Source organism: Mustela putorius, unplaced genomic scaffold, assembly GCF_011764305.1.
Source record: "Mustela putorius furo isolate JIRA1106 unplaced genomic scaffold, ASM1176430v1.1 tig00003834_pilon_pilon_pilon, whole genome shotgun sequence".
In the NCBI taxonomy this organism is placed as follows: domain Eukaryota; kingdom Metazoa; phylum Chordata; class Mammalia; order Carnivora; family Mustelidae; genus Mustela; species Mustela putorius.
In genome coordinates this window covers 85,492,659-85,519,750 of record NW_025421987.1, presented here as the reverse complement: position 1 = coordinate 85,519,750, position 27,092 = coordinate 85,492,659, and the positions used below count along the sequence as shown (strand labels likewise).

The window sequence follows — 27,092 nt, the reverse complement described above, 5'->3', positions numbered from 1 at the left end:
TGCAGCCCGTCACTGTCCTAGCTGGAGAAACCTCCTTCCATGAGCCGTCCCAGGGCCTTCCCCAGCTACCCTGAGATGTCTGGGGGGCAGAGCATAAGTGATGAGACTCTAGGTGGGTTCATACTTAATCCTCTGATCACGAAGTGCCTCAGTTCCAGTCCTGGAAGCTCCGTGAGAACAAATGAAGTCACAATCTGGTGCCTGAAGACATTGTTCTGACAGCAGGCCATCCTCCCAGCCGGAGACAGGGTATGTGTGGGCACACAGGGCTGCAGTAAAGGGCGACCATGAGACAGAGGGCCAGACTGCACCTTAGCCTCCAGGCTCTTCTAACTCCAGATCTGTTCTCAAGCCCAAGAGATCTCTCCCGACATCCTTCAAGGCTCAAGAGCACAGAAGGGACCTTGGAGCTCATCTCATGCAACTCTCCCATTGTAGAGCTAGAAAGCATGAGGCCCAGAAAGAACTGTTTGCCCCACAGCCCCCTCTACCCTGGGGTGCTGGTTGGCACTGGGTAGTATTTTGGCAGGCGTCCTGACAACAACACCTCTCAGCTGAAGCCCTGCTCGTTGCAAGGCGGATCTGTGAGGCCGGCCCTCCTGTTTGCTCAGCAGCTGTGCCAGGCGAGGCCTCACCCTGGACAAACACAGCCTGCCGGGCAGCAGGCACCAAGATCCTTTGTTCTTGGGCCTGATAGCAGGGCCAGCAGGTAACAGAGGGCCCGTCACCGGATGTTGGCACCATGGTTCCCACGGGAATGCTTCCTGATCAAGAGGCCGACAAGCTGAAGGGCACCCAGTTACTGGCTCCAACAGCCTGGGGCAGGAAGGCGACCACCTGGCAAGAGAGCAGACGTGAGTGGGGAGCAGGTGGAGGCATGGGGACCAAAAGCCAGGCCAGATAAGGAAAGCTGAGACACCTCTATCTCTTTGGGGCTAGGCGGGCAAGAGGTCCTAACCTACCTTCAGGCTGAGAAGGTGCCAAGGAACCCAGGGATTGGCTCAGCCTCTGACCTTTGATTTGGAATAAAGGGAAAATGTCCAGAGTGAGGTCCAAGTCCCTCTCTCTAGCCCACCATCCTTTGTCCATCTGAAACTAGGAGGAAGCTTCATGTCGAAGCAAGAGCTTGCTGAGACCCAAGTACAAACCCTGGCATGGTCATTCACCAGCTGGGGGATAGGAAGCTAAAACTTCTTGAGCCCAGGTATCCATGGGAATGAAGGTAGGATGGTGATCACACTTCCCTAGCAGGCCTATTGTGGTAGTCTGGCCAAGGGGCAGGAGCGCAGCAGGTGCCGGTTAAATAGTCCTGATGATAATTAATACCAGTCCCCATAACCTCTCTGGCAATGCTGACAACTAGAGGAATGACTATTAATTGAATTGGGGCTTAAAGCCCCCTGCCGCTGTGACCAACTTCAGATTCTCTTTTAAAAAGATAATAAATAGGGATACCTGGGTGGCTCTGTAAGTTCAGCTCAGGTCATGATCCCAGGACTCAGCTCCTTGATCAGCGGGGAGCCTGCTTCTCCCTCTGCCTGCCACTTGATTTCTTTCTCTCTAACCAATAAATAAATAAGTAAATAATCTTTTTAAAAAGAAGGATAATAAATATATGTCCCTGTAGGTTTGTAGGTTGGGGATTGTTGCAAGAAAATTGAAACTGGGAGAAGAGAGCTTGGAGGCAGTAAATGATGGTGAGAGTGATCTGATGAGTGCTTTGGGGGTTCTGATTGAGGACCCCGGGGTGGCAAGGAGACCAGTGAGGAGACCACAGGCGAGCACTGATGATGGCCAGGCTGGCCAGTGGTCTGAGCAGCAGTGTGGGTGGTCATTTACAGGAAGAAAAGTGAGGACTTAGGAGCCATTTGGTTGGGGAGGGGCTAGGGGTTGAGGACGGAGGGTGTCATTTTGGACTGATAACTTAGGAGGCTGGTTAGACATCCACACATGCACATCAAGGAGACAGCTGGCTTCACCACTCCCATGTCCTCCACTGACACCCTCCCCACCCGCCCTTGCTATCTACACAGCCTCAACTCTGGTCTCTCTCTGTCCCTTGGAGCATGACCTCGGGACCTTTGCACTGGCTGTTCCTTCTCCTTCTGCCTGGATACTCTTTTTCCAGTTCTTACAGAGCTGCATTCTCTCAGAATTTAGGTCTTTGCTTAGAGGTCACCCCCTCCCTGTCCACTTTGATTCCCTCCCTCATCCTCCACACCAACACTGTCTAGCCCGTGGCACTGTCTCATTTCCCTATACTACTGAGCACTAACTGAGATTATATTATTTTGTCATTTGTTTACATGTGTATCAGCTGTCTCCCTTTCTAGAATGTAAGCTTTCTGAGAACAGAGGCTGGCCTTATTTACCAACAAATCCCTGGCGTAAGGCCCAGTGTCCTGCAGGAAGTGGCCTCTCAGTAACAGTTTACAAATCAAGTCAGTAAGTATGGCCAACAGATGGTATTCATGCTGCCTCTTCTTCTCCCCAAAACTTTGGTGGACATTGCTCATGGCTTCTGCACTCTTTCTTCAACATGGTGCTGTAGGCAGCCCTTGTCAGTCAGAGTTGGCACCTGAAGTCAAACCCATCTGCCATCCCTGTGGTGGACAAAAGTCCCCTTCTTACTACTGGTGTGGTTTTGTGTGAATCTTTTCTTTCCTTTTTTTCTTTTAAAGATCTATTTATTTAGGGGTGCCTGGGTGGCTCAGTGAGTTAAGCCTCTCCTTTTGGTTCAGGTCATGATCTCAGTGTCCTGGGATCAAGCCCCACATCGGGCTCTCTGCTCAGCAGGGAGCCTGCTTCCCCCTCACTCTCTCTCTACCTGCCTCTCTGTCTACTTGAGATCTCTCTCTCTATCAAGTAAATAAATAAAACCTCTTTAAAATTTTTTTATTTATTTATTTTTAGAGAGAGAGAGAGCATAAGCAGGAGGGGCAGAGGGAGAGGGAGAGAGAGAATCCCAAACAGACTCTGTGCTGACCCCGGAGCCCAACACAGCCCTGAGATCATGACCTGAGCAGAAAGCAAGAGTTGGACACTTAACCAACTGTGCCACCCAGGCGCCCCCTCCCCCCCGCCCCCATGTGTCTTTTAAAATTCCTTGGGCCTCAGTCTCCTTCTCTCCTCCAAGGTGTAGGAGTCTTCCCATCGCTCCTAACTGCGGAGGGCCTCCCGGTGGGAGCCTGCTGCCACAAGGCAGACAGGTGGCTCTCTTACCATCTTTCCCCAGAGTCACTCTGCACTTCCTCCCTGTTGCCCTCGGTTTTCTCACCAGCCCCAGACGAGACGAGGCTAGAAGGGACCTTTGGTACATGACCCAACCAAAACCCTCATTTTCAGGTGAGGTCCTAAAGACAGGGACGGTCCATGGAGCCAGAAATCCAACAAAAAACGAGTTGCCCCCACCCAGGGCTCTGGCAGCAGCCATCCCTTCCCTGGATCTCCCGGGCACTTGCCACCAGTCCCCTCCTCCTCATCATCATCGCGGGGAGGGGTGGGGTGGCCTGCACTTCCTGCACTCAGGCATATTCCGAAGCCCCGGGAGGCATGAGGCCGGGCTTCCCTTCAGGCCCCGGCAGTTGGTGGAAGAAGGATGGCCTGTGGATTCCTGGCTCCCTCCCCAACTTCCGAGCTGCCCGTTCCAGAAAGAGCGGAGAGAGGTGCAGCCCTCTTCCTCCATGGTTGCTTTTGGAAGTTGCCTCAAGTTGTTGGGACCAGGGCGAGGCTCTTAGGGGTTTCAAAGCCAATTAATGGCCTGTTGGCGGCTTCTCACCTTCATCCTCTTCTGATCCAAGCTGGATCACCCCCTTCACTCTCCTGAAGCCTTTCCACAGTCTCTCTGACAAGAGCTGGGTTCTGGCTTCCCTTGAGGAAGGGTGGAGGAAGAAATGGTTGAGTATTGACTAAACCTCTCTGTGATCTTAAGTGGAGGAGCTTCAAATGTCTCCCAGAGAGGGGAACGCTTCGGTTCCTTTGAGCTTGCCTGTGCAGAGCCCTTGTTTGCAAACTGTCTTTTCTTGGGGAGCTGCCGTACTTCCTTTTCTAGGAGCTATTTGGGGAAACTCTAATGTTTGCAGGAACAGAGAGCTAGCTCCCTGCTCAGGAGGACAATGAGGACCCAGAGGAATCCAAAAGTGCTAATTAAGGACCAATACCCATAGACATCTGGGGAAAGTTTAAAAAAAAAAATGGAAAAGGCTGGGGCTTTCATGTTTAATGAGGAAGGAGGGAATAGCAGGATCACAGAGAAATTTGGGGAGACAGAATTCAACATGATATTGGACATTTCAGCCCACTTATTGAACAGTTCCTGGGTGCTGTGGGGCACGGGCAGAGACAGGCACCGGCCCACTCTGCCCAGGGGAGGAGTCACAGACACCTTCCCGAGGTGGCAGATGCTCAGCAGACACCAGGCTAAGGCCCCGAGAATAAGAGGAGGCTGCCAGGGGAGGATGATAGATGGGAAAGACCAGGCAGTGGGCCTTCGAGGGCCCAGACATACCATGGAATCACCTGGGGAGTTTTTTGAAAAGAAGGGTGGCTAAGCCCAGAAAGACTGGTTTGGGGGCAGGCCCTGGGCCTTGATGTCAAGTGGGTCTAATGTTGGGGGGCAGGTAGGGAGATCATAAGATACAATCATAAGATCATAAGATACTGGGGGTACAGTCCAGGAGTCTTTGGTCCCTGTCAGCGGCAGCCACATGGCTCTGTGAAGGAGTTTGGGATTCAGATGAGGGAGATGGGAAGTCCCCCATGGGTTTTAATCTCCCTGCAGAGGATTAAGTTGGTCCCATTTGCTTTATAAAACTATGTCATTTAGTTTAGCTTTCCCCCGCTTCCCTCCCCCAAACTCAGCTGATGGGAAAGGTTCCCTACTGAGGCCCACTCAGGACCACTGGGGTCAGTGAGACCCGCTGGGGCCTCTCCCTTCCTCTGTCAGGCCCAGCCTTGGTCTCGGCAGTGTGGGTCCTCTGTACCCATGTCAGGTGGTGAAGGGTCATCGAGAGGCCCAGCCCCTTCTCCCCACTTGTCTTCTGTCCCCAGCAGCTACCCAAGTACTTGCTCTGGTCAGTTCCTCCTGGGCTTCTTTCTCAGCCCAGCCAGACAAGGTGCTTGATCTGCCTCAGGGTTCCAGCCGGCACAGTACAAGTAAGGCAACGTCTCCTCTCAGTTTTCCAAAGCTATCACTCTAAGGGCTGGAAGCCCTCACAGCTTTTTCCCTCTCAGAATGCGTTCTGTCAGGCCTTCCCAGGTCTCTGCTGATTTCCACAAAGCCTTCATTGGGATGCCCCTCATGCTCCCACCTGGATGGAGAGCGCAGGGAGAGAAAGCTGGGCTTCAGAGTCTGTGGGGCTTGGATTAGAAACCTCTCAGGAGCTCTGTGGCCTCAGGCAGATCACTTCATCCCTGTTCCTGTTTCCTACTTGTTAAACAGCAACACCAACTTTACGGGACTTCTGAGCATTAAATGGGAGAAGTATGTAAAAGTTTGAATGGAGTACCTAGTACATAGTACGTCTTCAATAAATGCTAGTGTCATTTACTACTACTACTAATACTACTACTACTATTACTAGTGAGGGTGGGTAATAATTCCTCCTCCTATGGGGGTATAGCCATGAGCCAGATAGGTACAGTCCTAGCCTTCATGGAGCTTCCTGTCCAAGAAGGGTTCAGGGTTCAATGTTAAAAAGCACACTGGTGAGGCCAGCAAGGCCATGCTCAGGAGATGCTATGGACACTGAAATGATGAGACTGACTTACCCAGGTCAGGGAAGAGGGGAGAAGTAGCGGGGGCCAGAAGAGGCAGAAAGAATCACTCCGGGGTGCGGTACCAAATGAGACACGTTCCCCCGTAGCTTCTCATACAGTTGCAGAACCCTGAGAGTATTGTGAACTACTTCTAAATGTCATGACCCCCGCCTTGAGCCACAGGCCTCCATTGGTCTCATACTACATGGCGTCCCCGGGGGATAGCATCTGTGCCTGTGGCTCTTGCCCATGCCTTGGACCCATTCCCTGGCTTCTGGACATCTCCGTTTGGGTGTCAAGTCCACCATGTCCTCAAATCCAATACATCCAAAGTTATACTCATCTCCCTTGGCCGCCTGCCACACTGCTTCCTTCTGGGTCTATCTCAAGGAAGAATAGGCGATTCCATCTTCCAGGTGCCCATACCAGAAGTCAGAGTGTCTGTGTAGACAACTGTCCTTCCTTCACACATCCCATTCATTATCAGTCATGACAGGTTTTAGCTACTTAGAATTTCTTTTCCTGCTCTCTAGTGGTTCGTGTCCTCACAGCCATCTTAGCTACGGCCTTGGTATAAGTGAGTCCTTCCTCGCCTGCCTGTTTGGTTGCAGTGACCTAATAATTGGTCCCCAAACTTACTTTTTTAAGATTTTATTTATTTATTTATCAGGGAGAGAAAGAGAGAGTGCGCACAAACGGCGAGCAGCAGGCAGAGGGAGAAGCAAGGAGTCTGCTGCAGGACTCGATCTCAGGACCCTGGGATCATGACCTGAGCCGAAGGCAGACACTTAACCCACTGAGCCACCCAGATGCCCCTGGCCCCCAAACTTGACTATGATGTTATTCTGACAAATTACCATTTGTGTTCAAGCCAGGTGCCCCCACGAGCCACCTACCCGCGGTATAGAGATTCTGAATGTGGCTCTGAAATCAAGCAGGTGGGGTTCAAGTGCTGTCACTCACTAGCAGTGTGACCTTGAGCTCCCGTGGACCCTCCCAGGCCTGCAGTGTCTGACATTTCACAGTAGGTCTTCAATAAACATCTGTTTAGTGTTGATGACGTTCAGAGTCTTCAGATAAAACCACCTGTCATTCTTGCCAAGAGGATGGTCCTTATAAAACCTGGCTGGCCTGTGGTTGTTAGAGCTGCCAGAGTCTTCCCTCCCACAAGAGCAGTCCTGCTCCCCAGCTCAGAATCGGCCTTTTTAGGAATTGCTCAGGCTTCCCTGCTCTGGCCCCGCATGTCTGTTATTTCTGTCTTTTCAAGATCAGCCGAATCTCCCCACTTTGGGGAATTGCTTCTCCCCCAGTCCAGTGATGTGATTCCAGTGAGTCCTCCAGTCAATGTAGCCCACGCCACAGTCCCAGGGGTGATCAAAGGACAAGCGGGAGAGCATGGATCTGCCTTCGTTTCCCAGAGCTGAAATGTTGTGAATTGGGGCTTGCCGGTTGCCAACCTCCCCAGACATGGAGGCGGTCTGGACAATAGAAAACGAGACAGAGGAGAAGGGTAGAAGGGAATAGAAGATTTGCCAGTGTCACCGAGCTCCTCCACCCAGTCTGCTTCCGGGAACAAACCCTTCCAGGTGAGGGGGGCGGCTCCCTTCTTCCTTTAGCAAACTTTGGCTGAGCTGCTAGCACATGAAATAATTCAGATACCATCACTGTCCTTGTGAGAGTAATTGTGCTGTGACAGGGATGTGTGCGCACACACACACACACACACGTTCATTATGGGTCATGGAAGAGGCACAAAAGCCAGAGGGTACGCTGTCACCTGGGGGCAGCTCAACACAGACCTTGTGGAGGGGGTGATCCCCAGAGGAGTCTCGGATGCCGCTGGTAGGAGTAATCCTCTATGGGTCTACTCTTCAAAGTGAGAGGCTAAGCTTCCGAGGCGGGTCAGTTGGAGGTCCTGTGTGGACTTATTTCTAAGGCGAAGCCTTTGTTGTATGAACACACCGCAGAGCCGCAGGCATTCTCCCAGGAGGTGGCAAAGTGCTGGAAGGGAACCACCCAATGCGGATGCCCTGAGCTGTCCCCCGCCACAGATCTCCCATTGTGTCCTGCCATTTCCTCCGGAAGTTTCAGCCTTGGATGGCCGCCCTGACCTACCTCTTCAGGTTGATCAAATGGCCCAATTCTCTAGCTAGGATCCCAGATTGTCTTGAACTGAATGGATGTGGGTTTGGGGGGGTGGGGGCGGCACACGTCTAGTAAAGAAAGTGCCAGAGGGAGTCCAGCCATCCACAAGCTGTTAGCTGGAGCTGGCTGCCACAAAGGATCCTTTTGTTATTCCAGGAGGTGTTGTCACAAGAGCTTGGCCACCACTCACAAAGCACATCCAGGAACTGTGTTCATGAAAGGGCTGGCAGGGAACACTGTCTGGTGGCCTGGAATGGATTCTGATCTTGAGGAGTTGGGGAGGGGAACACCCGCCAGGCTACCCGGCACCACCTGTCCCGGGAGCTGGCTGTCCCGTGGGCAGTGACCAAGACGCATGGCTAGGACTCCGCGGTGACAGCAGCAGAGCTTCTCAGAGAAGGGATTCTGGGCTGTGGTCAGCTCCCTCTGAAAGTCTCCGAGGGCTGCTCCTTCCATCTTAAGCCTTATTGCAGCAACAGTTGTAGCTCTCCCCCTGTGATTTGTAACCCACGGACTCTCCTGGCCTCAGTCAAAGCCACACTGACCTCGACAGAGCTGCAGAAATCAGACCCGTCCCGGATAGGAAATTGATTTGAATTGCCACTCTCATAGCTAGGGCGACCCTCAAACCTGAACACTCCCAAGAGTCAAAGGACATGCCACTAATGACTTTACTGGAACAACTGAAACGGACAAGCAAGCCTAGAAGTTCGGGCTCCCTGTTTATTCCCTGGAACAAAAGGTCAAGACAAAAGGAAGACGTGTTGAAGCAGATCATCAGTGGAGACAGCCAGCCAGCCAGCCCATCCAAATCCCCGGTGTGCCTCCTGTCTCTGACTTCCTGTGTCTCAGCAGGAGGCTCTGAATTCAGAATGGCACAGACTGCCTCCAGACTTTGCTAAGACTTCATAGCCAAGCGTATACTCTAGATGCATTCCTGTGTAACTATTCTTCCATTGTTCTTACCACAAAAGGCTACTAAGCACAGACTAGACGGCAGGCTTGTGCATGTGGGGGTGAGAGCACTCAGCTGGAGTGGATGGGGTTTGCAGACCACAGTGCCCTCAACCCAGTTAGTCCGCTCCTGGGCGCACCCCCTTGTGAGACTCTCCTGTGTGTGCAGAAAGCAAGCTGAACAAAAATCCCTATAGCAGCATTGTCTGTAGCGGTAAGAAATTGAGGGCAAACCTAAGGGTCCATCAATAGAGTCACGGATTTTTAAAAGGAACGATAGAAACAAACAATGCAATTTAAAAATGGGTAGAAGATCTGAATAGACATTTTTTGCAAAGAAGACATCCAGATGGCCTAACAGACACATGAAAAGGTGCTCCACATCTCTAATCATCAGGAAAATGCAAATCAAAACCATAATGAGATAATACCTCACACCTGTCAGAATGGCTGTTATCAAACATGCAAGAGATAACAAGTATTGGCAAGGATGTGGGGAAGAGAGAATCATTGTGTATTTCTGATGGGAAAGTAAGCTGGTGCAGCCACTATGGAAAACAGTATGGAGGTTCCTTAAAAACACTGAAAATGGAACTACCATGCCGTCCCGCAAGTCCCGTCATTCTGGATCATTACCCAAAGGAAATGAAGTCGTGATCTCAAAAAGACATATCTGCACCCCCATTTCATGGCATTTATAATACCCATGATGGGAAACAGCCCAAGTATCCATTGACAAATAAATGCATACAGGAACTGTGGTCATATATATAAAGGAATATTATTCAGCCACAGAAAAGAAGGAAATCCTGCCATCTGCAGCAACATAGATGGACCCCGAGAGCATTAAGCTAAGTGAAACAAGTCTGACCAGGAAAGACAAATCTGAATAGATTCCAGAGGCTGGCAGTGGGGGTGCGGAGATGAGTGAAATGGGTGAAGGTGGTCAAAAGGTACAAACTTCCAGTTATAAAATAAATAAGCCCTAAGAATGTCATGTACAGCATCATGGCCAAAGCTAAGAAGACTGAATCGTAGATTTGAAAGTTGCTCAAGGAGTAGATCTAAAAAGTTCTTGTCGCCAGGAAAAGAAATTGTAACTATGTGTGCTGATGGACATTAGACTCCTTGTAGTGACATGTCACAGCATACACAAATATCACATCGTTATGATGAAACTGAACACTTGAAACTAATACAATGATATATGTCAATTATATCTCAATTTTAAAAAATTTAAAAAGTGAGGATAATACATAAGTTAGAGATAGATGCATCAATGCGGGTAAATGTCAAAAATGATTTTGAGAGATAAACTCAAGTTGCAGGAGGACTTCTTTCCTGGGACACTGACTGTAGAAGGTCTAAACACTGGGAAGGGGACTACTTGCCACATGAGTTCTCATATAGATGGTAAACAAAATAAAGATACATGAAAATGATAAATACCCACACTGGGCTTCCACTGTATAATAGTTGTTTTTTTTCCCCAGAGATTTTATTAATTTATTTGACAGAGACAGGGACAGTGACAGAGGGAACACAAGCAGGGGGAGTGGGAGAAGGAGAAGCAGGCTTCCCACTGAGCAGGGCTCCAGGGATCACAACCCGAGCCAAAGGCAGATACCCAACGACAGCCACCCAGGTACCCCTGTGTAATAGTTTTTGAAAGATTTTTTCATTTATTTTATTTTGGAGAGAGAGAGAATGCACTCGAGCAGGGGGAGGGACAGAGGGAAAGGGAGAGAATCTCAGCAGACTCCGTCCTGAGCACAGAGCCCGCCCACTCGGAGTTTCCAGAGCCTCTGAACAGACGGTTTCAAGGTGATGCCAGGGATGAGGGCTCACTCACTCCAGTTCCCATGTGCTCCACCCTTCCCCCATACCCCCACAGTCCAAGCGTCCTTGGGGTGCTTTAACTGCTAGCCAGCCTGGAGCCCCGAAGTCCATGAACTTCTTGACAGCACAGTACGTACCCTTCATCCTTGGAGTGCCTCCCTGGAAGACGTGTTCCTAAAGAAGCAAAGGCTGTCTCTGTTCCTAAAGAACTACTGCCTCTGTCCAGATTCTACTTATCTTACCACCGCCAGTTAAGTGGGAGTTTCCTCCTTACATATCTTGTTCCTAGAGGTGCAGAGTTCCAGTTCAGGAAGGTGACTGGAGCTCATCTCCTCCAGCCTCCAGCCACCCCGGACAGACATGTTCCCAGCAGCAGCTCTGCATACTCCATGGTGGGACCATACCTCACTGGGCAGACAGCTGGCACAGCTGTGATTCTTGGAAATTCCATCCTTCCTTGGGTCAAAGGTCACACTCTGTTCCCCCATCGATTGGTCCTGTTCTGTCTTCTAGAGTGGCAGCATTCTTTTCTTCCACACATAGGGTCTTGTAGGTCACAGGAAGGAGTTTGGGTTTTATATCAAGTGAAATGGGGGATAAATAAAGTATTATTAAACAGGGGATGGCAATGTGATCTGACTTATGATTTTAAAAGAACACTCGGGGGTGCCTGGGTGGCTCAGTTAGTTGAGCTTCCTCTTGATTTCAGCTCGGGTCATGATCTCAGGGTCATGGGATTGAGCCCCCCCACATCAGGCTCTGTGTTCAGTGCAGAGTCTGCTGGTCCCTCTCCCTCTTCTCCTCTCCCTTCCTCCCACCTTGTGTGCACGTGCACATGCTCTCTCATAAATAAATAAAACCTTTTTCAAATAAAATCTTTTTTTAAAAAAATGATTTAATTTATTTGTGAGAGAGAAAGAGCACATGTGAGTGGGGGAGGCAGGGTAGGGGGAGAGGAAGAAAGAATCTCAAGCGGACTCTTCTTTTAAAATTTTTTTTTAAGATTTTATTTATTTATTTGACAGAGATCACAAGTAGGTAGAGAGGCAGGCAGAGAGAGAGGAAGGGAAGCAAGCTCCCTGCCAAGCAGAGAGCCCAATGTGGGGCTCCATCCCAGGACCCTGGGATCATGAACTGAGCCGAAGGCAGTGGCTTAACCCACTGAGCCACCCAGGCGCCCCAAGTGGACTCCTCTTGAGAGCCATTTCTGCCTGAGAAAAAAAGAGAGCGTTGGGAAGAAAGGGAAAGTTTGGGCTTTCCCCTACTTACCCTGCTTTCCTGGGCCAAGTGGTCTCAGATCTGGTCTACTGACATCAGCCCTTCTCCCTGACCACCCCAGCCTCGCCCCCACACACCCTCAGTTCTAACTGCACCTCCCTCTCTGCAAGGCAGAGAGACCAACAGCAAGGGAGACCAAGCCCGCCTGGAATCCCAAAACAGTGGATCCTCAAACCTAAAGTTCAGATAAAACCCACTAGAGGGCACTGCAGCGCTGCCCAGAAAAGACTATCCCAGGACTGATCTCCTTCCCCGGCTGCATTCAATTAGCAAAGAAATCCTGCTGTGTTGAGCACACGTTTAGACACTAAGATACGGAGATCAGAGCACAGGTGCTGTCCACAATCGAGTTGAGGGGGCAGGAACGGGCTCAGAGTCATGGAGGTGAGTCAGGTGGTGGTACCCAGGGAAGGACTGTCTTTTTCCTGCTTCTGGGGACTTAGAGGCCATATGCACACATACAACACATTAACAAGGCACAAACAACACACAGGCATATATGCACGCGCACCACACAAACCGCACACGCACACCCCACAGTCCCGTGAGGGTTGCAGAGGAAGCAGGCTAGAACTACAAGAATAATGAGGAGCAGAGGAGTGGTGAGTTTACAGCTCGAGAGCACAACCCCACAGCCCCCAGACAATCCACACATCATTAGAGTCACTGTATAAAAGCCTATTAAAATACACACATGTTAATCACATGTGACCCAAGGGTCATGTGAAGTCACTGACACCCACTAACACATTAGCACAGATTTACTGAGCGCTGGGGAGGGGGCATCTTTTGTCAGAGGGTCCCAGGGGAGAAGAATGATAGCCAGCCTTTAAGGATCGCTGAGGACGCGCAGACGCCATTGGGGTCTGTGAGCTTTCTTTTCTTAATGCTCACAGCTCCACGAGGCTGCAGGCACGGACACATCCCCAGTTTATAGAAGGGGACACCAAGGCTCAGAGAAGGGAGGCGGTGCACCCAGGGTCACATAGCTCTGCAGGCAGAGGAGCCGTGATTAAATGCCGCCCCAGAGGCACTCACGGTTAGCTGGGAGACATAAAAAGATCCACACAACACCAGAGGGGCCAGCAAAGAGCAAGCTCATCTTCTGTCTAAGAGCGTACCATGTTTAATTTGCGGTGCTTCACCTGAGACTAAAGGAGAAGCCCCTGCCCAGCCCTACTCTGAGTCCACAAGTGGCCCTGTGTTACCTGGGAGGCTGGCAGCTGTTGCCTGAATTGCGTGACTGGCGAGCACTGTGGTGCCAAAGGGTTCTGTGGCAGGGAAAGAGGCCTTGTGGGGTTGGTGGCAAGTTCCCATGGGACTCTCGCAGTGAGACCCCTTCGCTCTCCAGCAAAGTCACATCAACTGCTGCAGAGAACTATTCATCAACCATCGAAACAAAAGAAGCTTCCACGGGACACCAAGTGACCATGCAGCTGAACTGCCCATCCTGAGCTGCGTCTGGTCGGGATGGAAGGCCTGGCAGGCACAGTGTCAGTCCCTTGTACCACGGAGATGGTGTCTCCGGGATTTAACAAGGCAGGAACAGAAGGTACAGGCCAGCTGTGCCACACACCCCGCCCCCTACTGTTGTCCCAATGTGCCTCCCTCAGCTCACACCCATGGCTAAAGGGACTCCTGTCTCATCAGCTGAAGGAGGAAGAAAAAGCCAGAGCTGGGGTTACAGGTGGGCCAGCTTCCTAAGCCTGTGCCAGCCGCACATGATGGTAACGGTACAATGGCTCCCTGAGGGGCGGCCTTGACAAACGCTGGGTGAAAACCCTCCAGTAAACAGGCAGTGTTATGGATGGCACAGCTTATCATTTCCTTTGTGTGAACCGAGAAGGGTCCTGAAGTCAGAATGGGTACGATGCATGGGTGGTGACTAATGGCTGAGCTAGTCAGGAGCCTGGAAGGAAAAAAGATGGGAAGATGCAGGTGGGGAACTGGGGTAGAGGATACGGGTAGACATGTGGGAGTAGACCAAAGGGTGACAATCTCTGTGTCACGTGCTAATAACCACCAGAGAGCATCTGCCACGGAAGAGGCACAAAATATCCAAGGACATGAAATGACCTTGCCAATGGCCATGGGTCAACCTCTGTCATTACACACCCCTGTGCTGGCATGATGGGTGCAGTGGCCACAGAGCAAAGCTGCAGGTGGACCTGCATGGACCCAATGGCCGGATTGTCCTTACCCAAGCCCCAGCCAGGTCCAGCTAGGTACATCCTCCTCTGAATTCCAACCTTCTAGGTGGGGGACATTAGAGAGACTCCTGAGTCACCACCAGGGGGCACTAGTTGAACAGCCGCCTCCTTGGGCAGCAAATGACCCACCAAATGTGGAAAAACTCCAGTCTGGGGAGGATCTGTGTTTCTCTTTTCCTACTTACAGGGAGTGGAGGCATGGAAACTCCAGGAACTGGGGAGATAGGAAGAGAGACTCAGTCTCTACCCAGGACAGGCCAAGTGAAGAAGGCTCCTCAAATATCCAAGAAAATGTTTAAGGAGCTTGACTAGTAGTGAATCTGGGTAAAGGGAGAGTTCTGTCTGTCTGTCTGTCTGTCTTCCTTTCCTTCCTTTCCTTGACTTCCTTCCCTTCCTCCTTCCTTCTTTCTTTCTTCCCGCTTTTTTGTGGTTTAAGAAAACATTTTATTATTTTAGGATTTTAAGGTTTTCAAAGTACCCCCAGGTAGGTTTTGTTTGTTTGTTTAAGTTTAGCCTAACCTCTAAACAATCTGGAGAAGTAGGTATCATCATGCTCGTCTCATTGAAAGACAGACTCAAAAGGCTTAGCTGACATGTTCAAGGTGACACAGATGGCCAGGGGCTAGACCCGCACCCAGGACCTCTTCAACTTGAATGACTAGATTCAGACTGAATCTCAGCACAGTCGGATTTGTGGTCTTTTTTTTTTTTTTTTTTTTAAGATTTTATTTATTTATTTGACAGACAGAGAGAGAGATCACAAGTAGGTAGAGACAGGCAGAGAGAGAGGGAAAGCAGGCTCCCTGCTGAGCAGAGAACCCAACACAAGACTCGATCCCAGGACCCTGAGATCATGACCTGAGCCTAAGACAGAGGCTTAACCCACTGAGCCACCCAGGCACCCCAGATTTGTGGTCTTAAGCCAGAGCCTCAGGCTTTCTCTGTGACTCGGTCTCCATCTAAGTGAGGGAGAGCAAGGAGGGCTTAGTCACCACTTTTCCAGCTTTCATCAGGTACATATACTACTACAGCCAGTGGTGTGCTGGAACCAGGGGCCCCTAGGCTCCCCCAACCCCCAGATCTCTTTGATAATGTTCACAGCACACCACCGCATGCGGTCACACGTGGTGGTCTTGATGTTTACCTCAGGTGGACCTCAGCGCTGCCCAGCAGACTGACCATAATCCTCCAAACCCAGTGACCTTCAACCCAGGCTGCTTCTAAATGATGCCAGGCCCAGGCCTCCCCAAGCTGAGCATACAAGTGCACAGGGCACAAAAGGCTCCCTGGTGATCCTGCTGGAGGCAGCAGGTCAAGGACCCCATCCTCCCATAACTGAGGGGCAGAGCCGACGACCTGTCTGCTTCTGGGAGGGGCTTCCATGACTGATGTGGTCGAAGCAAGTTTGCCCCATGTCTTTCTTCATGAAGCTTCAGGGCAGTTGACAGAGAGGGAAACTAAGGCACAGAGATACTCCCCCACCCTCACCCCATCCCACCCCAGGACTGCTAGAGGATCACAGATCAAGCCCTGGAAACTGAGAGAAGTCTCGGGCTCTTAACTGTCCTGTTAGAAGCCACCTGGTTTAAAGGGCCCTGGGCTCAGGCTAAACTCTACCTTTTCAACTAGTTGCGGGGCCTTAAGTCACTTAACTTCTCTGATCTTCTATTTCTTTATCATAAAATGAAGGTAATACCCATTTATTAAGATCATTTGGAAATTTCCATTAAAACCATCTATATACAGGGGCACCTGGGTGGTGAAGTCGGTTAAGCAACCAAATCTTAGTTTCTTTTTTTTTTTCTTTTTATCGTGCTGTGTTAGTCACCATACAGTACTTCATTAGTTTTTGATGTAGTGTTCCATGATTCACTGTTTGCGGATAACACCCAGTGCTCCATGCAATCCGTGCCCCCCTTAATACCCATCACTGGGCTCCCCATCCCCACCCCCCATCAGCTCTTGCTTGGTTCTTGCTCTGGTCATGATCTCATGGTCGTGAGATTGAGCCCCGAATCCAGCTCCACGCTCAGCACAAAGTTGGCTTAAGACTCTCTCTCTCCCGGGGCACCTGGGTGCCTCAGTGGGTTAAGCCTCTGCCTTCGGCTCAGGTCATGGTCTTAGGGTCCTGGGATCGAGCCCCACATCCGGCTCCCTGCTCAACGGGGAGTCTTCTTCTCCCTCTCTCTGCCTGCCTCTCTGCCTACTTGTGATCCCTCTCTTTCTCTCTCTGTCAAGTAAATAAATAAAATCTTTAAAAAAAAACCCATCTATATGCAGATGCTTTCATAACCTTGAAACACGAATATCAAATAGAATGTTCTTCTTAAAAACTTTAAATTTTACCTATTTTTTGAAATAAGAAATAGATGTATATGGACAAAATTCAAAAAAATAAAGGACCCTCCCTCCCTTGTCCCTGCAACAAATTTCCACCCCCAGAAGGCGACTGCCCTTACCGGTTTCTGTGTGGTAGTTAATGCAGTCCTAACAGGAGCTCTGCTGAGCCCGGTGACCCCTACAGAGACCTTGAGGCCTCCCAGAATGTGCCAAATTCGGGCTCATCTAATGCTATGGAGCTCTTACTCCGTGCCAGGCTCTCTCACACATAGCCTCTTAATTATCAAGAGCAAAGGAAAAGACACTGATAATAAGAACAAAACAGTGACACCACCAGGGCCCCAAATCAACTCCTGTAACTCATTTGCCGAACCACGGCGCTCCCTCCCCAGAAACTTGCCCCCCCCCACACGCCCACCTCCTTACCCCCCATGAGCCGTGAGCTCACCCAGTCCCTGTGGTTCTTGAGTCAGCCAGCTCTTCCTGCGCTTGGCTTGCCTTCGGTCATTTATAGGCCTAATGTGTGTGAACATGGCGTCCTTGAGCAAAGCCCTTCCTTTCTGAGGAGACTGTGAGCCCCCTGAGGAAGGCGAGCATGTGATACCTCTGGTGGGCCTCCCAGCACCCCAGTCAGGGTGGTACCATGTGCAAAAGACCAAGCGCCCTGGCCTGCCTGCAGGGGCTTCAGCTCAGGGGGCTGGAGTGGAGGCCTCTTTCCACACAGCCCCTGCCAATGCATGATCACTCTGATTCTGTTTCCCCTGGAAGCCCCTCCCCTGCCCCAGAGGAGGCTGCCACAATCCAGGTAGGGACGCCAGAGGCCACAGGACCCTGAACGTGTAAGTTTCTCCCCACGCCAAGCTCTCATCCCATGTCTCTCTGTCCTCTGAGTTTCACACAGTGCCCAAAGGAGCACCAGAAAGAACCCACTGCTCCTAATCCTAGAACCTGCTGCCCCAGTCGCCCCCTGGGAGCAAGATCTTGGTCTCCAGTGGTGCCTGGGGCTGGAGGACAGTCAGGGGGGAACAGCTAGTCCTCCATACACCTCTGTTCCACTGGAGGAAAGGGAGCCTGGAGATAAGGGTTGGCATCTGGGAAGATATTTCTCTCTTAAACAGATGGAGCCTGTTGGAAGTCAGCCTCTCCCTTCTGAGAAGCTCAGGAAGGTTCTCCAGGACTGAGGCTTGAATGACAGGAGAGCGCAGAGACAGGCAGGGAAAGCTGGGCCAAGGAGAAGCTGTGAGGAGGCTGCCGGAGGCAGTGAGGCAAGAGAGGAAGGAAGGCGGGCTCCCCAGCACCTGGTGGGAGGGCTTGGAAATAGAGGATGAGCAAGTGACAGAGATGGGAATCTACAATAGACTTCCTGGTGGGTGGCCTCCTCTAGCAAGGTCATTAATCAATCAGTCAGCATTCATGTAGCCCGTCCCTCCCACTCGGCTTTCAAGAAAGCTTAGATTTTCACCCTACCAGTTAACTTTCTGTCCTGTTCCTTTAAAAAAAGGAACCTGACAACAAAGAGAATTTTAGGATTTTGGAATTATCTACAGAAGTGGAATCCTCACTCCACCCTGACCCTGGCAAACAAAGAATCTAAGAAGACAAAAAAAAAAAAAAAGATATAAACAGTGTTAATGAGGCGAGATGAGCTATTTTGTTGGGGGGTGGTTTTCTGCTTCTTTAAGTAATAATATATCCTAAATAAGGTTAAATAAACCTCCCCATGCCTCAGTTTCCTCATTGGTACAGTGGGGATCTGAACAATATATGCTCCAGAGGTTTGCTGCAAGGATTAGACGAGGCAAAGTTTGTACCGTGCCGAGTATGGTGAGCACCAGGGAAATGGTAACTGTTCTTTCATCATCGGCAAATGACTTCTGAAGCTGAGGTGAAATTTGTTGCAGTGTGGTCCCCTTCTGCGTCTTGACTTTAACAGCTCGTGATTGCTCCCAAGCTAAATGTTCGTTCTCAGGAAGCATGTCTCATAGACTCTCTTTGACAGCAAACTCCCCCGTCAGTAAAAAATGTGATTCAATTTATAAAAGTTCTATTTTCGTCCCGCCATTTTTAGAACTATCTTTCTCTATTAGCTAAGGAATTGGACCAGATAAGCTGGGAGATCGTTTTCCAGTGAAAAATTCATGACTCGATTGCATAAAGTGAGGAACTCTGTCTACTCCAGTATCTTCAGGGCCAAATATCAACAAACGCAGATTAATATTTCTGCAGAGAATGATTTGCAGACTGAGAGAGCCAAACCCAAGCAGTTAGCATCCAGTGATAAATGTCTTGTCAATAATGAGGTCATTTGTATGCAGTGCATAATTCAGAGAGGAAGCAGACTCTTGTAGGCTTAATTTAGCAAACTTTTAAAAATAAAAAAGAATTAACCCGAAGGAACCCATCCATAATGCAGGGGGATTAAAAACTTGAAGGTGTTCAGCCGTGCATTATTTAGAGACCCAATCAATAGAGAATCTCAATCTTTCACAATATGAAAACGGCTCAGTAAAGGAGGCTCATCCAAACATTTGAAATACGATGCAACCTTCGAATGGGTGCCGTACAAACTTGTGGTGCTGGCCACCTGCGCTGGTATTAGGCTGCCTGAGTTCGAATCCAGTCTCTACCACCTATGAGCTGTATGACTTGGACAACTTCATTTCTTCGTCCTTGTCTTTCTTCACTGGTAAAATGGGGATTAAACTAGTATGTTTCTCAGAGAGTCATTGAAGATTAAATGTAAAGCTCTTAGAACAGTTGCTGATGAAGAGTAAATATTTAACAAGTGTGAGTTAATATGTGATGTTAATAACGCAGGGTGTCAGAGACTGCTAACTTAGTATCCAAGCCTTTTCCTCCTCTTCTGGGGCTCCTGGCTAGACGACAGCTACCGGCCTCCCTTTCAGGTAAGTGTAGCCATGTGGCTAAATCCCAGCCAGCGGAATGAGGGCCCATGTGATGTGGGCCCCTGCCAGGCCTGGCCCGTAGAAAGCTCCCACGCAAGATCTCTTAGCTTTAACTCTGCTGCTGGCTTGGTGGAGACCAATGCAATAGCTTTGGAAACCATATTATGGGAATGGTGGAGGCCAAGATTCTGAAATCACCACTTGGAGGAGAACAGCCTACAGATCATGAGAATTCATTTTGGACTTCCCATGAATGAGAAACCTTTCTATATTAAGACAGTGGGATTTGGAGGTTCATCAGGTAAGGCAACAAACCTGTAACTACTTCACAAAGGAGGGTTTCTTGCATTAAGTGAAAAAATACAAGAGATGGATGATATGCCAGACCCTGAGATATCCCCCAATATTTGTTCTTGGTTTCTTTTTCTTTCTTTCTTTTTTTTAAGTTGAGGAACACTTAAATACAGTGAAATGCAAAGATCTCAAATTGTAACACAACAGGTTTTGATGATTTTTACTCCCATGTAACCAGTACACTAATCAAAATTGTAGACTCTGTCCACCACCCTAGAGAATATGCTTGTCTGCAACCCCGCAAGAAACCACTATTCTCATTTCTACCACCATAAATTAGTTTCACCCGTCCTTGAAGACCATATGAATGGAATCATAAATTAGGTACTCATCTCTGTCTGGTTTCTTTCACTCAACAAATATGTTTTTGAGATTTATGCATGTTGCTCAATATATCAGTAGTTCATTGTTTTTAAATTGTTAAACCATGTTCTGTTGTATGAACATGCCATACCTTGTTTATTCATTTTCCTGTTGATGGACACTTGGATGATTTCTAGGTTTTTACTATTGTGAAAAAAGCTGTTCCAAACATCCACATATAAGTATTCTGGTAGAATTCTAATCCTTTCTCTTGGGTAAATATCTAGAAGAGGGATTGCTGGGTGTGTTTTTCTATTGCCGCTGTAACAAATTATCACAAACGTTGTGGCTTAACGCAACACAGATTCATTATTTTATAATTCTAGCGGTCAGAAGTTGGACACGAGTCTCACTGGGCTAAATCAAGGCATCCCTTTCCAAGGGCTCTAGGATTGCCTCAGTTAGATCTGGCAGCCAACACAAAATACCAGAGTTGGGGTAGTCTCAAGGACAGAAATTTATTTCCTCAGTTTGGGAGACTGGAAGTCTGAGATCAGAGTGTCAGCACAGTCCAGTTCTGATGAAGATTTTTTTTCCCCTGGCTTGCAGAGGGCTTGTGTGCTCTCACTGGCTGGGAGGAGACAGACAGACAGATAGATAGAGACAAAGAGTCCTCTGGTGCCTCTTCTTTCAGAGGCTCTTTAAAGAGCACTAGCCCCACGGGTGCCTCACTCTTGTGACTTCATGTGATCCTAATCGCCAACCAAAAACTCCATTTCCAAATACTATCACCTCAGAAGTTAGGGCTCCAACATCTGAATTATAGGAGGACACAGTTCAACCCGTAGCAAAGGTATTCTGGTTTTGTACCTTTTTCAGCTTCTAGAAGCTATCTGCATTCCTCTGCAGGCAGAGGAACACCCCCCACCCACTGTCCCCAAAGCCTACAAAATCCAGTTGTTCCACATCCCTGTCAGCATTTAGAATTTTCAGTCTTCTTGGGGTGCCTGGGTGGCTCAGCTGGTTAAGCACCCGTCTTCGGCTCAGGTCTTGATCACAGGTTCGTGGATCGAGTCCCGTGGCGGGCTCCCAGGCAGCAAGGAGTCGGCTTCTCCCTCTTCCTCTGCCACTCCCCCCAGCTCATGCTCTCTCTCTCTCTCTCTCTCTGTCAAATAAATAAAATCTTAAATAAATAAATAAATCATTCTCTGCATTTAAAAAAAAGGATTTTCAGTCTTCTAATTTTCCTCTCCTAATGGGTATGAAGCAATATTTTGTTGTGGTTTTAACTTGCATTTCTCTGATGACTGAAAATGTTGAATATCTTCGTCTGTGCTTATTGGCCAGAGAATCTTGTTTTGTAGTTTCTCTTCAAGTCTTTTATCTATTTTTAATTGGGTTGTTTGCCTTATTATTATTAACTTACAAAAGTTCTTTATATATTCTGGATATAAGTTCTTTCTCATATACATGGAATATAAATATTTTCTCCTAGTCTAAGTAGGATTTTTTTTCTTTTTCTTTTTTCCTTTTTCTCCCCCCACCACTGTCCCCACTCCTCTTTCCTCCCAGAAGAGTCTAGATGAGTTTATCATAATTGGAATACTTGAACAAACAGCAGGTTCCTACCGGCCGCTCTGTTGCATCAGGAGCTCGCCGCTCCCCATAAGACCCCGGCGCCCCCTTGCGGACGCAGCTGTGGGAGCACTTGGTGCTGCGCCGGGGAGGGGGGGGGCAACAGGAGTCGCAGCTCTGGCAGGAGGCGAATTTGCGCTCGGCACTTGTAGAAGCTGGTGCAGAGGCGGCTAAGTCCACGCAGCACAGAAGAGCCTCTCCGGATGGCTGGAAGCGTGGTGGTCTTGACTTCATTTTCTTTTTAAAGTTTATTTATGTGTTTGAGAGAGAGAGAGAGACCGCGTGTGCACATGCAAGCAAGCGAACTAGCTGGGGGGGAGGGGCAGAGAGAGAGAATTTTAAGCAGACTTCCTGCTGAGTACCAGTGGCGGGTAGGGGAGACCAGGCTCCATCCGAGGACCCTGAGATCATGACCTGAGCCGAAACCAAGAGTCGGCCACTTATCCAGCTGAGCCACCCAGGTGCCCCGATTTCATTTTCTTTTCTTTTTTTTTTTTTTTTTTCCCGATTTCATTTTCTTAATAATGCTTTCTGAGGAGTAGATTTTTAAATTTTTGTTAAGTCCAAATTATTATTTTTCCTTTTGGTTTGTACTTTTTGTGTCCTAAGAAATCTTTGCTTATCAGTATCACTGTGGCAGATTATAATTTCCAAATATAACTGCAAAAATAATTCCTCTCCATGTGCTCCTTCATATCATCTTGCCATTATTTCCACTTTCCTTAATTATTTTTTAAGATTTTATTTATTTATTTGAGAGAGAGAGAGTGAGACAGAAGACAAGAGGGGGTAGGGTCAGAAGGAGAAGCAGACTTCCCATTAAACAGGGAGCCCAATGCGGGATTCGATCCCTAGACTCCAGGATCATGACCTGAGTCTAAGCCAGTTGTTTAACTAACTGAGCCCCCAGGAGCCCAATTTTCCTTAAATGTTTGATAGAATTCTCTCTACCTGGGCCTGGAGTTTCCTTTCTGGGAAATTAAAAAAAAAATTATTATTAGAATTCACTGTATTTAAAAAAAAAAGAATTCACTGTATTTAATGGGTACAGGAATATTCAAATTTTCCTTTTCTTCTTGAGTCAGTTTAGGTAAGCTTACAAAGATTCTGTTCACTTCGTTTAAGTTGTTAAATTGGTTGGCATAAGATAGTTCATAATTGTCCTTTTTAAGTTTTCTTTCAAGGTCTGAGAATTCCAATTGACTTCTATCTTTTTGGCCTGGTACTGGTAATTTCTCTGTTCTCTCTCTTTTTCTTGACCAATTTTATAAAAAGTTTATCACTTTTATCAATCTTTTCACAGAACGAATTTTGGCTTTGTTAATTTTCTTCTGGTTTGACTATTGTCTGTTTTACTGATCTTTGCCCTTTATTATTTCCTTCCTTCTACTCCGAATTTAATGTACTCATACATTTCTTATTTTTAAGCTGGATCCTTTTTTTTTTTTTTTTAAGATTTTATTTATTTGACAGAGAGAATGGCAGCGAGAGAGGGAACACAAGCAGGGCGAGTGGGAGAGGGAGAAGCAGGCTTCCCGATGAGCTGGGAGCTGGATGCAGCGCTTGATCCCAGGGTTCCATCCCAGGGTTCTGGGATTGTGACCTGAGCCAAAGGCAGAGCCACCCAAGCACCTGTTAAGAGGGATCCTTAAATCATTACTTTGAAACCCGCGTTGCTTTTCTGATATAAGCATTTAAACCCATACACTTCCCTCTAAGGGCTGCTTTGGTGTACCTCAAGAATTTTGCTGCTTTATATTTTCATTATCCTCTAACTTTAAATATTTTCTAATTTCTCTTGTGATTTCTTCTTTTGTTGATAATCTATTTAGAATCACCTTGTTTGAAAACACATGAATAACAAACACAAGCAAAATCAGACTATAAATAAAGAGAATAAACTGATGGTTACAAGAGCGGGGGGGGGGGGTAAGGGGACAGGCATAATGAGTGACAGGGAGTGGGAGATAACAGGCTTCAGTTATGGCATGAATAAGTCGCAGGAATGAAGGGCACAGCACAAGGAATGGAGTCGGTGATACTGTAATACTCTTGTATGGTGACAGACGGGAGCTACCCTCGTGGTGAGCATAGCATAGCACATAGAGATGGTGAATCACTATGATTTACACCTGAAACTAATGTAATATTGCATGTCCACTACACTCTGAAAAAAAATGTTTAAGAATATGTAGCTGTTATTAAATAATGTGAATGTCAAAAATAAAAATAAATTTAATTTAAAAGAATTACCTTGTTTAATTTCCAACAATTTGGGGATTTTCTAGCTATCTTATGGTTACTGATTTCTAACTTAATATTCTTGTGTCAGAACATACTCTGTTGATTTCTAACTTAATATTCTTGTGTCAGAACATACTCTGTAAGCTCTCAGTCGTCTCATATGTATGAAGAGCGATATTATGCCCCAGCATAGGGTCTGTCCTATTGAACATTCTGTGTGCACTTTAAAGAATGTGCAGTTGTTGTCTGTAGCAACCTATAATTGGGTTTCTATCTAGTTTACCTTTTCTCATACCTCACTTTCATTGGCAATTAATTCTCTCAGCTATCATTTATTTTTAATAAATATTTTATTAAATATTTTAATACATATTTTTATTTTAAATAGTTATTCTTTTATTAATTATTATATAACTCTTAATAAGAACTGATATAATAAAATTATCTTAATAATATAAATATTGTTTATTTTAATATTTAATATTTAAAAAGATATTAAAATTAGGGATTGTCAGGGTTTTTATTCAGCCATTTAAAGAGGATATTCCACTGTCTTCTGGCCTCCCTCATTTTTCATGAGAAGTCAGCCAACAGGGGTGCCTGGGTGGCTCAGTGGGTTAAAGCCTCTGCCTTTGGCTCAGGTCATGGTCTCAGGGTCCTGGGTTGGAGCCCTGCATCAGGATCTCTGCACCCTTATCCCCCATGCTCAGCAGGGAGCGTGCTTCTCACCCGACCTGCTTCTTTGCCTACTTGTGATCTCTGTCTGTCAAATAAATAAACAAAATCTTTGAAAAATAAAAAATAAATTAAAAAATTAAAAGAAGTCAGCCAACATTCACACATTGCTCTCCTATATATAATGTATGTTTTATCTGGCTATTTTTAAGATTTTCCCTTTATATTTGGTTTTTAGCAGTTTGACCATGATGGGCCTGGGTATGGTTTTCTTTTTATTCATCCTGCTTGGAGTTCACTGAATGATAGGTGATGTTTTCACTAAATCTTGGGGAAAATTTGGCTGTTATTTCTTCACATACTTTTCCCCTGCCCCCTTCTTCTCTTTTCTTTCTGATGTCTCTGCTTTGAGTATGTTAATTATGAAGAGCAGATTTTGCTGGACAGCTAGTAATCACAGCCATAACATTCCAGCCAACAGGAAAAGAAAACAAAGAGAAGTTGGGCTCCTGGGTGGCTCAGTTGGCTGAACGTCTGCCTTTGGCTCGGGTCCTTATCTCAGGGTCCTGGGATCAAGCCCTGCATCAGGCTCCCTGCTCAGTGGGGAGTCTGCTTCTTCCTCCACCGGCTCTCCCCATTCGTGCGCTCTCTCTCTGTCTCAAATAAACAAAACCTTTAAAAAAAAAAAGAAAAGAAAGAGTAGAGGCACACTCCTTTGCTTCTGCTCATATATCATTGGCTAGCTCCCTGGACAGCTGTATATCCAAATAAAATTGTCTATCTAGGGAAGGAAAGAATTTTGATTATATCTCCAATGGAGTAACTAATATCATGTTCCCACCACCACCACCGCCATAAACAATCGTGAAGTTAGACAAAATAGATGAAGCAACTGGCAGTTAGACAGTGTATTGGACAACAGGCAGGACCAGACTGTGATCCTTTAGAGAAAAGACACACATGAAGTGAATCCCACATTGGCCCTGGCTTTCTTCCTGGGGATCTTCTGTGGCTCACAGGGCATGGGGACAGCACCCCCAGGGCAGAGCATAGCGCACAGCACTCTTGTTGAGCTGAAGAAGCAGGAATTCAGGGAGGCTATGTTGGCTAGAATTTTCAGGGCAGGGTAACAAAGATCGTGGGAGCTGCATGGGGGATAAGGGTGCTAGAAACAACACTGGGGTTCACCATTAGCCCTTGGCTAAGAGCGTGGCTGAGCGGGTGCAGGTAGGACACCGTAAGGCCTAGAAGAAAGTGGTTGCTATAGGGCTGAGAGCCAAATGAGAGCACCAAAGGTTGCCAGGTATTGGGATATGGGAGAGTAAGGACCATGCTTTCAATAGGAACCACTCCTTTGGACCAAAACCGACCAAGCCTGAGAGTCAATAAAATCCACTAGTAGTTTAACTGCCTTCTAGAACAAAAAAGGACAGAGTCTGAAGTGACTAAATTGAAGAACAGAATTTTGCTGTGTAAAAATTATGCCTATAATAAAAATTATCCCTTTTTTGACTATAGATACCTCCACACGCACCAACAGAGAATAAATGGACGAGATGCCTACTAACTACTGGAGGGCGTTTTCTTGCAAACAAAACCAAACCTGGTAAGTGTGACCTGAAAAATCCTGTGATTGCATTGACTCCTACAGTAACTCCCGGGCCCTCCCAAAAGACACCAGAAGAAAAAGGCTGTGAGATCCACAAGTCCCCCTAAAGGGCACATTCTCCAGTGCCCACTTGGGACGAGACCATGCAGGAAGACACACAGGAATTATCTTGTCAAAAACCAGCCTATCCTCTCTGAGGTCAATGGACAAGGGACTACCAGATCCACAAGCCAAGGCCCACTTCCCACTTTCGGGGAAGGCAGTGTTTGTGACTGCTGTGTGGTAGGAGGGGACCCTTGCTATGAACTGGTCACTACTGGGTGTTCTCTATTCTTCCATTTTCTGAATGGACGTTCTGATTACTCATCCTATTTCTTTTCCATGGGTGCTATTCGGTATGTGAGTAAGTGAAAGTAGGGGAGACAACTTTTCTCTTGTTTATAGGTCGCCAGACAGATAGTTGCATCTAGGCCTGGAGGAAAGGACCCTGCAGCCCCCAGAGACCCTGAACTTCAGGCTGGACAAGGGTGAGTGTGTTCTGTGGGTAAGATATGGCCATCTGGCTGCCCGGCTGAAAAGGTTCACAGCCTTCCTTGCATGTAGGGGTAGTAACACGACCTAGTTCTGGACAACAGCATGTGTGCATGCGTGATGTGTGTGACTTCCAGGTCATGCCCTTGAAGGAAATGGGGGTAGGGCGTGCCTTCCATATATCGTTGTCCCTCTTCCCACTACCTGGAATGCATCGGCACTTGCAGGAACTAGAATGAAAGACCAGGAGACAGAAGTCACATGTTGAGAACAGCAGAGCAACGAGACAGAAGGGCGGCAGGGTTGATCGCC

General features: G+C 47.8%; 1 long non-coding RNA gene across 1 annotated transcript; it reads left to right on the top strand.

Moving 5' to 3' along the window:
- Positions 1-668: 668 nt before the first annotated feature.
- LOC123394422 lies at positions 669-9,845 on the top strand. Its single transcript, XR_006609174.1, has 2 exons — positions 669-854; positions 8,059-9,845. It is a non-coding gene; the product is annotated as an uncharacterized LOC123394422 (long non-coding RNA).
- Positions 9,846-27,092: the final 17,247 nt, after the last annotated feature.